The sequence below is a fragment of the Eretmochelys imbricata genome, chromosome 1 (assembly GCF_965152235.1).
Source record: "Eretmochelys imbricata isolate rEreImb1 chromosome 1, rEreImb1.hap1, whole genome shotgun sequence".
Lineage (NCBI taxonomy): Eukaryota > Metazoa > Chordata > Testudines > Cheloniidae > Eretmochelys > Eretmochelys imbricata.
Window position 1 is genome coordinate 350,410,423 of NC_135572.1, and position 16,290 is coordinate 350,426,712.

The 16,290-nt window shown below is 44.0% G+C and overlaps 1 protein-coding gene across 6 annotated transcripts in view; it reads right to left on the reverse strand.

Annotated features, from left to right (window-relative positions):
* Positions 1-16,290, reverse strand: part of LOC144276727 (uncharacterized) — a 300,539-nt gene that overhangs the window by 73,192 nt on the left and 211,057 nt on the right. The window contains exon 7 of one of the 6 annotated variants that reach the window (XM_077837012.1): positions 10,179-10,289. The exons of the other annotated variants lie outside the window; for them this stretch is intronic. The gene's annotated coding sequence lies outside the window, so the exon portion shown is untranslated. Of the gene's footprint in view, positions 1-10,178; positions 10,290-16,290 lie in introns of those variants that run through there. 6 annotated transcript variants of the gene reach the window in all.

Genomic DNA, 16,290 nt, shown 5'->3' on the forward strand with positions numbered 1-16,290 from the left:
AAGATTTGAGGCACTGTTGATAGGCCAAACAGGAAAACTCTGAACTAAAAGTTTGCCTACTGCCACAAAATTTAAAAAATTTCTGTGTGCTGGATGAATCTGTACATGAAAGTAAGTATCTTGTATGTTGTGGGTACTGAACCAGTCCATGTGATCCATGGAGTGTATAATGGAAGCGAGAGATATCATGCAAAATTTTATGCAACAAATAAAAGCATTGAATAATCTGAGATCCAGAATTGGTCTCCAGCCCCCTTTATTTTTTCAAATTAGGAAGTATGGAGAGTAACATCCCTCTTCCTACTAATTTGTGAGGAACTAACTCTACCTCACAACATTGTATCATAGAGTCTTGTCACATGAGATTAATCCCTGAAAAGGGATGGGGATGGAGGGAGTGGTGAGGAATGGTCTGGAATTATATGGCATAACCATCCTGCATGACCCAAAGAACCCATCGATCCATAGTTACTCCAGCCCAGGCTTCCTTCAAAAAAGAAAAGTGAGAACCAAAAGAGTGCAGGGGGAGGAAGAGTACAGGTCCATGTAGACTGGATCCATATCCTCAACCATGGCATGAAAATAATTTTTTTTGAGCATGACCAGGTTGTGTCAAGATCATAGAATCATAGAATATCAGGGTTGGAAGAGACCTCAGGAGGTCATCTAGTCCAATCCCCTGCTCAAAACAGGACCAAGATATCGGATGAAGTCAAAGATTTCCTTTTCTGGAATTTTGACCTCGGAGTCCTTTGTTTGGTAGAAACTTGAGGTCTATACTGCTTTCTGATGAAGGACAGAGTATGGAGGCCCAACAATCTTAATGTGGCTCTTGAATCCTTTAAAGAATGCAATGTGTCATCCATCTTAATGCTAAAAAGATCCTGACTATCAAAAAGGAGGTATAATAACTGTAGTCTGGACCTTTCTAGGCAATCCCAATGCAGATAGCCAAGAATTACTTCTGATGACAATTCTAGGTGCCACTGATCATGCACCTGCATCTGCTGAGTCCAGAGCTGCTTGCAGAGATGTTTCACAATCAACAATTTTTTAGAGCAGCTGGAAAAAAAATTTCTTTAAATTTTGTAGGGGGCTTATCTTGAAAGTCTTCCACTCTGTCCGGCTGTATGTAGTTATACTTAGCCAGCATTGCTTGATAATTTGAGATTCTGACCTGAAGAGAAGCAGAGGAATAAACTTTTCTCCCCAAAAACTCCAGCTTTTTTGAGCTCTGTCTTTCTCTGGGTAAAGCTCGAAGTCTGCTTGGATTTTTCATTGACAGCAGTGACTACAAGTGACAAAGGAGCCGGGTAATTATAAAAATACGCAAATCCCACAGGAGGGACCTGATATTTTTGATTTGCCTACTTAGAAGTTGCTGCTATGGAAGTTGGTGTGGTCCACAATTCCTTAGGTACTTCAAAAATACCCTTGATAATGAGCAGGGCTACCCTATTTTGAGTAAAAGGCTGCAGGATATCCAAATAGGTATTTTCCTGCACTAGTCCCAAAGAAATTTCTAATGTCTGCCTTTCTTTTAAAAAGTTCTTGAAAGGTTTTTAAGTCATCTACCATCATAGGAACATAGCTTCGTCAGGAGAAGAAGATGAAGAACTCTCTTGCTGGAGGAGGTTCAGCACAAGTCTCCTCTCCTTTTTCTTCAGAAAGGGGTTGCTGTGTTTCCAGTACCATGTTCTTTGGAAAGGGGACAAGGTGCAGGTAGAGGAAAATCCCTCAAAGGAGATCTCTTTCCTGAAGTGGAGAGAAGAGGGAATTGTTGAATTGCATTGTGCCAAGGAGGCAATAGGGTCAGGAATTATATCCATATGGGCAAGGCACACTATTCCAAGGTACTAACACCCATGTGGCGGATTCCTTACTAGTGTATTTCGAAGACATTTTTTAATGATATTTGGAGCTCTTATCAGGAATTGGAGAAGGTGCTTTGCTTGACTCAGCTGATGAAGATGAAGAAAATTTTTCTATTGGAGGGTCTGCTCCAGAAGTTGGAACCATCTGTTTAGGATTTAGAAGCTCTCCAGCCACAGAAGCAGCAGGCCACAATGGAATTTTCATAATTGGTATCATAGCAGTTGCACTGGTGATCTTGAAGAAACTGAAACAGGAGATCTCTATGGTATAGGAGATTCTGGCTCCAGTGTAACCATGAACTCCTCACAGGTTGTAAAGGATGTTCTTGGTACTGAATAAGAATTTGAAGACTGTGATGTCAATTTATTTGGTATCAAATCCCCCAACGCTGGACACTACTAAGAATTAAAGCAAGGGTAATATCATTAATCAAGTTCTGTCTCAGCTGTTCCATTATTCTGCCCATTTTTTTTGTTCATCATCTTGCATTGGTGACTTATTCTCTCTTCCATCCATAGCTAGGAGATTGTAGCCTTCCCTTACTGATACAGTTCTCATCACAGCCATCCAGACCTTTGCCCCTCCAGACTGCAGCCTACTTGTGCCTGCTCTTGAACTCTACTCAGGACCTTCAGTTAGTTGGGAATATGGCATCCCAACTGTGCCACTGATGTGGGTAGGCTTGAAAACATCCCGTCTGGGCTTTCTGTTTGCTCCTGGGGTTTGTTTCAAGGTGTTGGTTCTAATCAGTAAAAGCCCTATATGGTTTAGGACCTGCATACTTTGGGAATAGTCTCTTCTGCTATACACCTTGAGATCAGCCGAGGTTCTTTGCTGACACTTTCTGGCTGATGAGTCACTTCAGGATCAGAGGCAAAGAGAAGATTTCAGAAGTTCCTCAGCTGTGGAACTTGCTTTCTCTACAGGTTTGCCCATTTTAGTGACCTTCAGAGAAGCGTCATCTTTTTGGCCAAGCATTTGTTAAGTGATGGACCATTGCAGAACTATTAGTGTGGCTGGATAGAGAGCGTTGTTTGCCCTGCATATTGTGAGCAAATTATATTTTTAAAAAAAATTTACACTGTATGGATGGGTGCTGGAACAAAGGGGAGATTGAATGATCAGCAGCTAAATAAACTGGCCTCTAATAAGTTCCAAACTGTATTTCTCTTATGGTCCTTTTCCAGCATTGTTTACGGGGTGACTATGGAGTGATACCGTTTTTTGAGGTAGTTTCACCTGAGTAATAGCTTTATCATCACATTTTTCATTGCAATACTCGGCAGATCTCCTCAGTCTTATGGCAACAATGAACATTATAGTCCGAGAGGAAACTAAAAAGGTGATAGTGGGGATTTGAAGATGCAAGCTGTGTCCCCTTTGAAACAATTACAGACAAACCGGAAATTCACTGTGGGCTGTTGCTGTTAATGCGTCAGCAGGTAGAGTTGGGATTAGGGACTGATGGAATCAGATGTACCCACATGACTATTTACATATGAATAAACCAGGGTGTAGGGTGGTTTCTAAAAAGGGAAACAACATCAGTAACGTTGATTCCATCTCACTTGCTGCTCAGAGAGCACTCAATGAGCTGTGAACAAGTTACTATCCCTGTAAAAAGAAAAGGAGTACTTGTGGCACCTCAGAGACTAACCAGTTTATTTGAGCATGAGCTTTCGTGAGCTACAGCTCACTTCATCAGATACATACCGTGGAAACTGCAGCAGACTTTATATATACACAGAGAATATGAAACAATACCTCCTCCCACCCCACTGTCCTGCTGGTAATAGCTTATCTAAAGTAATCGTCAGGTTAGGCCATTTCCAGCACAAATCCAGGTTTTCTCACCCTCCACCCCCCCACACAAATTCACTCTCCTGCTGGTGATAGCCCATCCAAAGTGACAACTCTTTACACAATGTGCATGATAATGAAGTTAGGCCATTTCCTGCACAAATCCAGGTTCTCTCACTTCAGTCACTTGTCACTTTGGATGGGCTATCACCAGCAGGAGAGTGAATTTGTGTGGGGGGGTGGAGGGTGAGAAAACCTGGATTTGTGCTGGAAATGGCCTAACCTGACGATTACTTTAGATAAGCTATTACCAGCAGGACAGTGGGGTGGGAGGAGGTATTGTTTCATATTCTCTGTGTATATATAAAGTCTGCTGCAGTTTCCACGGTATGTATCTGATGAAGTGAGCTGTAGCTCACGAAAGCTCATGCTCAAATAAACTGGTTAGTCTCTAAGGTGCCACAAGTACTCCTTTTCTTTTTGCGAATACAGACTAACACGGCTGTTACTCTGAAACCTATCCCTGTAAAGGTTTCAGAGTAGCAGCCGTGTTAGTCTGTATCCGCAAAAAGAAAAGGAGGACTTGTAGCACCTTAGAGATTAACAAATTTATTTGAGCATAAGCTTTCGTGAGCTACAGCTCACTTCATCGGATGCATTCAGTGGAAAATACAGTGGGGAAATTTATATACATAGAGAACATGAAACAATGGGTGTTACCATACACACTGTAACGAGAGTGATCAGGTAAGGTGAGCTATTACCAGCAGGAGAGCGGGGGGGGGGGGGGGGGGACGGGGACCTTTTGTAGTGATAATCAAGGTGGGCCATTTCCAGCAGTTGACAAGAACGTCTGAGGAACAGCTGGGGGCGGGGAAACATGGGGAAATACTTTTACTTTGTGTAATGACCCAACCACTCCCAGTCTTTATTCAAGCCTAATGTAATGGTGTCCAGTTTGCAAATTAATTCCAATTCAGCAGTCTCTCGTTGGAGTCTGTTTTTGAAGTTTTTTTTGTTGAAGAATTGCCACTTTTAGGACTGTAATCGAGTGACCAAAGAGATTGAAGCGTTCTCCAACTGGTTTTTGAATATTATAATTCTTGATGTCTGATTTGTGTCCATTTATTCTTTTACGTAGAGACTGAATAGGTCGGAATACGAACAAGAGGTTGCTCAGCAGCTCTCCAACACCACTTTCTACAAGCCATTACCCTCTGATACCACTGAGGGCTACCAAAAGAAACTACAGCATTTGCTCAAGAAACTCCCTGAAAAAGCACAAGAACAAATCCGCACAGACACACCCCTGGAACCTCGAGCAGGGGTATTCTATCTGCTACCCAAGATCCATAAACCTGGAAATCCTGGACGCCCCATCATCTCAGGCATTGGCACCCTGACAGCAGGATTGTCTGGCTATGTAGACTCCCTCCTCAGGCCCTACTCTACCAGCACTCCCAGCTATCTTCGAGACACCACTGACTTCCTGAGGAAACTACAATCCATCGGTGATCTTCCTGAAAACACCTTCCTGGCCACTATGGATGTAGAAGCCCTCTACACCAACATTCCACACAAAGATGGACTACAAGCCATCAGGAACAGTATCCGTGATAATGTCATGGCAAACCTTGTGGCTGAACTTTGTGACTTTGTCCTCACCCATAACTATTTCACATTTGGGGACAATGTATACCTTCAAATCAGCGGCACTGCTATGGGTACCCGCATGGCCCCACAGTATGCCAACATTTTTATGGCTGACTTAGAACAACGCTTCCTCAGCTCTTGTCCCCTAATGCCCCTACTCTACTTGCGCTACATTGATGACATCGTCATCATCTGGACCCATGGAAAAGAAGCCCTTGAGGAATTCCACCATGATTTCAACAATTTCCATCCCATCACCAACCTCAGCCTGGACCAGTCCACACAAGAGATCCACTTCCTGGACACCACGGTGCTAATAAGCGATGGTCACATAACACCACATATACCGAAAACCTACTGACCTCTATGCCCACCTACATGCCTCCAGCTTTCATCCAGACCACACCACATGATCCATTGTCTACAGCCAAGCTCTATGATACAACCACATTTGCTCCAACCGCTCAGACAGAGTCAAACACCTACAAGATCTCTATCAAGCATTCTTAATACTACAATACCCACCTGCTGAAGTGAAGAAACAGATTGACAGAGCCAGAAGAATACCCAGAAGTTACCTACTACAAGACAGACCCAACAAAGAAAATAACGGAATGCCCCTAGCCGTCACTTTCAGCCCCCAACTAAAACCTCTCCAACGCATCATCAAGGATCTACAACCTATCCTGAAGGAAGACCCATCACTCTCACAGATCTTGGGAGACAGGCCTGTCCTTGCTTACAGACAGCCCCCCAACCTGAAGCAAATACTCACCAGCAACCACACACCACACAACAAAACCACTAACCCAGGAACCTATCCTTGCAACAAAGCCCGTTGCCAAATGTGTCCACATATCTTTTCAGAGGACACCATCATAGGGCCTAATCACATCAGCCACACTATCAGAGGTTCGTTCACCTGCACATCTACCAATGTGATATATGCCATCATGTGCCAGCAATGCCCCTCTGCCATGTACATTGGCCAAACTGGACAGTCCCTACATAAAAGAATAAATGGACATAAATCAGACATCAAGAATTATAACATTCAAAAACCAGTCGGAGAACGCTTCAATCTCTTTGGTCACTCGATTACAGACCTAAAAGTGGCAATTCTTCAACAAAAAAACTTCAAAAACAGACTCCAACAGGAGACTGCTGAATTGGAATTAATTTGCAAACTGGACACCATTACATTAGGCTTGAATAAAGACTGGGAGTGGATGGGTCATTACACAAAGTAAAAGTATTTCCCCATGTTTATTCCCTCCCCCCTCCGGCCCCCACTGTTCCTCAGATGTTCTTGTCAACTGCTGGAAATGGCCCACCTTGATTATCTCTGTGTATATAAATCTCCCCATTGTATTTTCCACTGAATGCATCCGATGAAGTGAGCTGTAGCTCATGAAAGCTTATGCTCAAATAAATTTGTTAGTCTCTAAGGTGCCACAAGTCCTCCTTTTCTTTTATCCCTGTAAAAGATGCCGCTGAATTGTTTGGTCTATAGGTTCCATGGCAGTTGGTAATAGCAGCGGGGAAGTTCAGGGGCAAGTCAGAGGAAGACAGAACAGCAACGGGGAAGAGGCAGAGAAAGAGGGGAGTGAGAAGGGGAATGAGATTTATAATGGACAGAAAGAAAGAGGGCCTAATGAGGAAAGAGTTATAACAGGAAATAAGGACAAAAGGAGAATTTCCTTCTGCGGATCCGCCATAATGCTACCTATCTATCCTAAGTATAAGACTAAAAGGCACTTAAAATGGAGAAAAACCCGGTTCCAAGCGACTGGAATAGTTCAGTTGTCTACCTCAGTGACTGGAAAGAACTGAGGTGCAAGGGCATGCAGCGCCCCCTTCTATAGCCTTGCCCTTGGAACGTTTGGAGACACTGGGAGGGACGGATAGGAGGGGAGCACATGTGCGCTCCAGCACGCACTGCTTGGGGACAGTTCTACAACAAAGTGCTACCAGGCACTGCAGTACCCATGAGTGGGACAACACAGAGCCACTCCAAGAACAAGCCCTTTCTCATCTCCCCAGCCTCTTTCCACCTTCCGCACTCCATGATTTCACCCTAGGTGGATGGTGAATCCACTCACCCATCAGCTGCCCCTTAATAGCTGCTTCTGGGCTCTCTACTAGCTTCTCTCCATCCTCGGCCTCTGAAATGAGCCACATGAGTTCTGCTGCGTCCAGGGCTGAGGGAGGTAGGAGGACAAGGCAAATAGAGGGAAGTGTCTCACATCTGGCGGGTTGGCTAGGGAAGAGGAAGGGTTTCTGCAATGGGGATGAGGTACCAATTGAGGCTCACTGCTGGCATGAGTCCAAACCCACCACCTCCTTCCAGTAGCCAAAGGACCTGTGCCTCCATCCTGCCAAAGTGCCCCCCACCCCCCTCCCAAAAAGAATCATTAGCTAGTTTCCACCACACATCCACCAGGGAACTGAGAGTTAAACAGGTAAGTTAGGCTCAAATTTATGATTTGGAAAAAGAAAGTTTTGCTGGATTTAATATTAAAAACAGAAATATCATCATGGGATTTGAAAACATTATTCCAATTAAAACAGGTTTTTGCTTGTATTTAAACTTGGAACTCAGATACACCAGCCTTCTGTTGTTGTGTGAGGACCAGATTGAACATAATTAGACAACAATGAAACTGACTAGTCCCAGGTGTCTAAGGAGAATGGAAGTAAATAATATGGTGAAAAGTAAATTAGATGTTAAAAATTTCAATTTTAATCATTGACATTTTTAACAACAGGGGACAGAGTCTCAAAAGTCCTGAGATCTTTCCTCAGCTTTGTCTGACTTGCTGGGTGACTTTGCATATATTCTGAATTAATCTTTCATCTTCAAATAACCTAATTCTGATTGCTGTAAAGTGTAGCTTCCCCTCAGACTTGACACTACAGTGCACAAGTTCCTTCCTCCTTTAACGTCTCCTGACCGAATATTTTTTAAAAAGTATTTCCCCAGCCTTATTTACGTTCAGAATATTGAAGCCTACACTGTGAACAGAACCTTCCAAAAGCTTCATAATTCCATGGTTACTAGAAAGCATCCCGGTCATGTGACAAACGTAGCTATCCCGTTGTACTGTCAGTCATCTGTCAGAAGATAGTTTACAAATCATTCATGAGGCCCGTCACACTGCTAAGTGAAATTTAACTAAATTGCACACCATGAAACCTGCTTATAGTGAAGTCAGCTTTTCATAAAACAATTTCACTCAAGTAGAGGTTCTCTCTAATTGGAATTGTGATTTGCATGATTGGAATTGCAAATTGACTTTCACTGAAACAAGTAGAGGCTTTCATTCCACTTCATTATAAATGGGGTTTCATATAATAGAGTTCACACTGAAAATATAACAGAAACTGTTAGGAGGTTGCGTTCAAAATCAACTATAGTTTTATAATATTTTGGAGAGCCTGGAAAAGAATGATAAAATCCATGAATCTCCTGGACAATTTGGGAGACTCCATAGGTTTGGTTGGACCACACATTGAACTGCAAGATATTCAGTTTCTGTAGCAGATATGTGAAAGCCTTGGCCAAAGCATTTCTAGCTACGAAGGGGTTTGGGATTATCCTATAATTCTCCTCCAAATCTCTTTACGTAAAAGGTAAAAGAGAAGGTCAAAAATTAAAAATAATTAGTGCCTGAATCTGGTGGAGAAAGAGTTGGTTTGTGAACCTCTGGAGATTAATGACAGATTAGCTAAGATATCTGTGTCTACAGAAATTTTATATCTATCTTAGATTTTTATATTGCTGCCCATCACCATTGTATCTGAGTGTCTTCCATGTAAAACCAATAGGAGTAGCAAAGTCCATAATGAACGTCATGGATCTTTGTTACCTCTCATGTTAGGGGGTCAGTTTATGATAATACAAATAAATATTAATAACTCTGGTTGGCGTAGGGTTTTTTGAGGAGTAGGAAGAGGTTTGTGGATAAAAAAGGTGTTTAAGTTGTGTTCCGTATGACACAAAAGGCTTTCTCAAAGAGGAAGGCTTTGCAACATTTCTTAAAGATGGTCAGACTTTGGATTTGCCTGATCTCTCGAAGACTGTTTCCTAGCTGGATCCCCTTGACAGGCTTTGTCCCCAGCTCTCACGTGGTTCATCCTGGTCTCTTTGCTCTGCATTATCCCAGAAGAGTGCAGCTGTCATGGGTGTTCATAGATCAAACTTCAGTCTTTGATGTAACTGAGACATAATCCATTAAGTGCTTTGAAAATCAGGATCAAAGCATTAAACTGCCATTGGAACATGACTGAGAATCAGTGGAGGGATTTGAGAACAAGCCCAGTGTGTTCTCGGAGGCCTGAGCCATGGAGAAGGTGGGCAGCCATATTCTAGACCAACTGGAGGCTGTGTGCCATCTTCACATTCAGCTTCAGATACACTGAGTTACAGTAATCCAACCTGGAGGGGACAAATCATGGGAGAAAGGGACAAGCTGGAAGTGAAAGGTGGCTTTGGAAAACGGATGCTACCTGGTCATCAAAGCTTCGCAAGGAGTCAAACAGGACCCTGCAGCTTCCTATCACTTTGACCAATGGGGATTGCATGCCTTCACAGGAAGGTAGAGACAATGTATCGGCCTTCAAAGTGCACTTTAGTCTTGCCTAGGTTCAACTAGTGCCAGCTGCTATTCACCCAAAAGCAAATTTCCTGTAGGCACTCTGACATTTTAGTAGTGGTGGTGGTTAAATCAATTATTAGTGAGATATATAGTTAAGTGTCATCAGCATACTGATGTGATGTATTAACAGGAATGTTGTATGTAAGACATTAGAGGCAATTGTCCCACTCTACTTGCCATTGGTAAGGCGTCAGCTGGCACACTGCGTCCATTTTTGGGCACCGCACTTCAATAAAAATGTGGACAAACTGTAGAGAGTCTGGAGGACAGCAACAAAAATGCTGAGAAGTTTAGAAAGATGACCTATGAAGAAAAGTTTAAAAAATTGGACACGTTTAGTTTAGAGAAAAGAAGACTGAAGGAGACATAACAGTTTTCAAATATGTTAAAGGTTGTTATAAAGACGATGGTAATAAATTGTTCTCCGTGTTCACTGAAGGTAGGACAAGAAGTAATGGGCTCAATTTGCAGTAAGGGAGATTTAGGTTCAATGTTAGGAAAATCTGACTAGAAGGATACGTAAGCACTGGAACAGGTTACCTAGTCCCCATCATTTATGGATTTGGCTTCGAAGAATGGGTTAAACAAACATCCATCAGGAATGGCCTAGGTATACTTAACCCCGCCTCAGCATGGGGCGGGGCGCAGATGCATGACCTCCTGATTGGTTGTTTGAAAAGTGTGAATTGGGAGTGCTTTGTTCCAGGTGAGCCTTGAGTGGGCCTGACTGTTATAAAAAACAAGTCAGCTGCGAACCAGCTGAGCAGCGAACAGCAGAGAGGCTAACAGAGGGAGTTTGCCTGGGATCTGCCTGAGAGGAGGTACGCTAAGGGCTGCATTAAGGAGGCTGTGTTGGTGAGTATCTGAGTGTCTGTTGTAGGGACAGTTTGACCATGTGCTTGATTGGTTGTTTGAAAAGTGTGAATTGGGAGTCCTTTGTTTCAGGTGAGCCTTGAGTGGGCCTGGCTGTTATAAAAAGCCAATCAGCTGCGAACCAGCAGAGCAGCGAACAGCAGAGAGGCTAATAGAGGGAGTTTGCCTGGGAGTTCACCTGGGAAAAGCCCACTGAGGCTTACATCTTGCCGGCTGCTCTGAGTGGTTAAAACAACTCCTGAGGAAGCTCGTAGAAGGAAGGTAATATGGATGGGGAGCGTTCAGCTGTTGTGACCTGCACTGGATGTGCCATGTTAGTCTTTCTTCCACAGGAGAGAAGCAACTTTGTCTGTACAAAGTGCAAGCTGGTCTCCACATTGGAAGAGAAGGTTCAAGGTCTGGAGCAACAGGTATCGACCCTGCATTGCATAAGAGAAACTGAAGATTTCCTGGACAGACATCAGGATATGCTTCTACGGACACAATATTCTGAAGATTCAGAGCAGGCTGCACTGTGGGGACAGGACGACAGTGAAGAAATTTGGCAGCATGTGACCTCCAGAAGAAGAAAGGGGAGCGTCCGTGTACCAGCAATGCAGATATAGGTAAGCAACTGTTTTCATGTTCTCTCCACAGGTGCTAATGCGGAGAGTGGACTAGATGATACATCTGAGGGAAGGGAACAGAAAGAGACTCCGCCGAATGGAAGGCATGAAATGCACTGTCCTAGGGTTGGGAGTTCCATGACCACCGCTCCCAAGAGAAGGAGGTGGGTGGTGGTGGTCAGGGACTCTCTCCTCATGGGGACTGAGTCATTCATCTGCCGCCCTGACCGGGAAAACCAAGAAGTCTGCTGCTTGCCAGGAGCTAGGATTCACGATGTGACAGAGAGACTGCCGAGACTCATCAAGCCCTCAGATCGCTACCCCTTCCTGCTTCTCCACGTGAGCACCAATGATACTGCCAAGAATGACCTTGAGCAGATCACTGCAGACTACGTGGCTCTGGGAAGAAGGATAAAGGAGTTTGAGGTGCAAGTGGTCTTCTCATCCATCCTCGCTGTGGAAGAAGTCACAGAAATGAGGGTCATTCTGGTCAGTTGCCAGCTTGTGCAGATCAAGGAGTGACTAGTTCACATTCTTTTCCAGGAAAAGGCCTGGGTAGAGACCGTCGAATCGTGGAAGTCAACGAATGGCTATGCAGGTGGTGTCGGAGAGAAGGCTTTGGATTCTTTGACCATGGGATGGTGTTCCAAGAAGGAGGAGTGCTAGGCAGAGATGGGCTCCACCTAACGAAGAGAGGGAAGAGCATCTTCGCAAGCAGGCTGGCTAACCTAGTGAGGAGGGCTTTAAACTAGGTTCACCAGGAGAAGGAAACCAAAGCCCTGAGGTAAGTGGCGAAGTGGGATACCAGGAGGAAACATGAGCAGGAGCGCGCGAGAGGGGAGGGCTCCTGCCTCATACTGAGAAAGATGGACGATCAGCGAGTTATCTCAAGTGCCTATACACAAATGCAAGAAGCCTGGGAAACAAGCAGGGAGAACTGGAAGTCCTGGCACAGTCAAGGATTTATGATGTGATTGGAATAACAGAGACTTGGTGGGATAACTCACATGACTGGAGTACTGTCATGGATGGATATAAACTGTTCAGGAAGGACAGGCAGGGCAGAAAAGGTGGGGGAGTTGTACTGTATGTAAGAGAGCAGTATGACTGCTCAGAGCTCAAGTATGAAACTGCAGAAAAACCTGAGAGTCTCTGGATTAAGTTTAGAAGTGTGAGCAACGAGGGTGATGTCGTGGTGGGAGTCTGCTGTAGACCACCGGACCAGGGGGATGAAGTGGACGAGGCTTTCTTCCGGCAACTCCCGGAAGTTAGTAGGTCACAGGTCCTGGTTCTCATGGGAGACTTCAATCACCCTGATGACTGCTGGGAGAGCAATACAGCGGTGCACAGACAATCCAGGAAGGTTTTGGAAAGCGTAGGGGACAATTTCCTGGTGCAAGTGCTGGAGGAACCAACTAGGGGCAGAGCTCTTCTTGATCTGCTGCTCACAAACCGGGAAGAATTAGTAGGGGAAGCAAAAGTGGATGGGAACCTGGGAGGCAGTGACCATGAGATGGTCGAGTTCAGGATCAAGACACAGGGAAGAAAGGAGAGCAGCAGAATACAGACCCTGGACTTCAGAAAAGCAGACTGACTCCCTCAGAGAACTGATGGGCAGGATCCCCTGGGAGAATAACATGATGGGGAAGGAATCCAGGAGAGCTGGCTGTATTTTATAGAATCCTTATTGAGGTTAAAGGGACAAACCATCCCGATGTGTAGAAAGAATAGTAAATATGGCAGGTGACCAGCTTGGCTTAACAGTGAAATCCTTGCTGATCTTAAACACAAAAAAGAAGCTTACAAGAAGTGGAAGATTGGACAAATGACCGGGGAAGAGTATAAAAATATTGCTTGGGCATGCAGGAGTGAAATCAGGAAGGCCAAATCACACCTGGAGTTGCAGCTAGCAAGAGATGTTAAGAGTAACAAGAAGGGTTTCTTCAGGTATGTTAGCAACAAGAAGAAAGTGAAGGAAAGTGTGGGCCCCTTACAGAATGAGGGAGGCAACCTAGTGACAGAGGATGTGGAAAAAACGAATGTACTCAATGCTTTTTTTGCCTCTGTCTTCACGAACAAGGTCAGCTCCCAGACTACTGCACTGGGCAGCACGCATGGGGAGGAGGTGACCAGCCCTGTGGAGAAAGAAGTGGTTCGGGACTACTTAGAAAAGCTGGACAAGCACAAATCCATGGGGCCAGATGCGCTGCATTCGAGAATGCTAAAGGAGTTGGCAGATGTGATTGCAGAGCCATTAGCCATTATCTTTGAAAACTCATGACGATCGGGGGAAGTCCCGGAAGACTGGAAAAAGGCTAATATAGTGCCCATCTTTAAAAAAGGGAAGAAGGAAGACCGTGGGAACTACAGGCCAGTCAGCCTCACCTCAGTCTTTGAAAAATCATGGAGCAGGTCCTCAAGGAATCAATTCTGAAGCACTTAGAGGAGAGGAAAGTGATCAGGAACAGTCAGCCTGGATTCACCAAGGGCAAATCATGCCTGACTAATCTAATTGCCTTCTATGAAGAGATAACTGGCTCTGTGAATGAGGGGAAAGCAGTAAACGTGTTGTTCCTTGACTTTAGCAAAGCTTTTGACAAGATCCCCCATAGTATTCTTGCCAGCAAGTTAAAGAAGTATGGGCTGGATGAATGGACTATAAGGTGGATAGAAAGTTGGCTAGATTGTCGGGCTCAACGGGTAGTGATCAACGGCTCCATGTCTAGTTGGCAGCCGGTATCAAGTGGAGTGCCCGAAGGGTCGGTCCTGGGGCTGGTTTTGTTCAATATCTTCATAAATGATTTGGAGGATGGTGTGGATTGCACCCTCAGCAAGTTTGCAGATGACACTAAACTGGGAGGAGAGGTAGATATGCTGGAGGGTAGGGATAGGATACAGAGGGACCTAGACAAATTAGAGGATTGGGCCAAAAGAAATCTGATGAGATTCAACAAGGACAAGTGCAGAGTCCTGCACTTAGGATGGAAGAATCCCATGCACCGCTACAGACTAGGGACCAAATGGCTAGGTAGCAGTTCTGCAGAAAAGGACCTAGGGGTTACAGTGGCCGAGAAGCTGGATATGAGTCAACAGTGTGCCATTGTTGCCAAGAAGGCCAATGGCATTTTGGGATGTATAAGTAGGGGCATTGCCAGCAGATCGAGGGACGTGATCGTTCCCCTCTATTCGACATTGGTGAGGCCTCATCTGGAGTACTGTGTCCAGTTTTGGGCCTCACACTACAAGAAGGATGTGGAAAAATTGGAAAGCATCCAGCGGAGGGCAACAAAAATGATTAGGGGACTGGAACACATGACTTATGAGGAGAGGCTGAGGGAAGTGGGATTGTTTAGTCTGCGGAAGAGAAGAATGAAGGGAGATTTGATAGCTGCTTTCAACTACCTGAAAGGGGGTTCTGAAGAAGATGGATCTAGACTGTTCTCAGTGGTAGCAGATGACAGAACAAGGAGTAATGGTCTCAAGTTGCAGTGGGGGAGGTTTAGGTTGGATATTAGGAAGAACTTTTTCACTAGGAGGTTGGTGAAACACTGGAATGCGTTACCTAGGGAGGTGGTGGAATCTCCTTCCTTAGAAGTTTTTAAGGTCAGGCTTGACAAAGCCCTGGCTGGGATGATTTAGTTGGGGATTGGTCCTGCTTTGAGCAGGGGGTTGGACTAGATGACCTCCTGAGGTCCCTTCCAACCCTGACAGTCTATGATTCTATGATGTACCTTTCAGAACTTCTATGGTTCTATCTCGCTTAATTTAGCATATGGGTTACCTTTTTGGTTATGGAGTCTCAATTTATTGCTCAAGAAATTAGGAAGTGGTCTGAGATCTCTGTTTTATCTAATTCATGATCCATTCCATGCAAGTAGTCTCAGTGATAGCCTAAACTCTATCATGAAAATAAAATAAGGAATGATTCATAAGAACTCCTGTTCTGTGCCTTAACCATTTGACATCGAGATAAGTAATGTCTACACCCTCAACCCAACTTTCTTCTCTAAAATGATCCAGAGATTTTCTTCCCAAGTTCCATTCCGACCCAAGAATCGAACTCCCTGGACACAGTTCCTCAGTGCAGTAGATTTAGTTTTTTTGAGATAATTAAACAAGGCCACAAGTCTTTCAAACAAATTTATGACTGACATTTGAAGATGTATGAATGATTTGTTAGTCATAATTGAAGTGATTGGAATGAAAGCCACATTTACAATTAAAAGAATTTTATCATGTTTTTAAAAATAATTACTAAAATATTTTTTGGTTATGTTTTCCTAAGAAAAGCTCCCTATTTTTCAGCTGTTTGTTAGGTGCTCTTCATCTTCTTGTTAAGCTCCACTGATATGCTTGACACAATGAAAAAGCTTCTTCAGTTATCAGAGAACCCTCAGAAAACTTGCAATCTGAGAAACACTGCAGACTGAATGGGTTTTTTTTCCTTCTTGAACATCAAACTTTACAGTTGCTGCAGGGTATGAGATGATAGACTAGAGCAGATCCTGCAGACAGACGGATTAAGTTATCTAGTACAGAACGCAGAGTACATTTAGTGAATGTCCTAACATCCAGAAGCCCTGTTCCTCATACCCATTATCTAAGCATACGTCTGCTGTGATGTGTGTAGTTATGACTGTTTTTTATTTACTTCACATTTAAAAGGACACCAACAACTTGAGAGCTAGTCAGTTAAAAAAAAAAATTCAGGTCTGACCCAATCTCCTTAGCCTCTCTGGTTTTATTTTACAAGTATATTTTCCCTATTTTTTGCTTTTCTATTTCCCGTGGTATGTGAAAGATCCTTACAAACAACAGGAGAAACC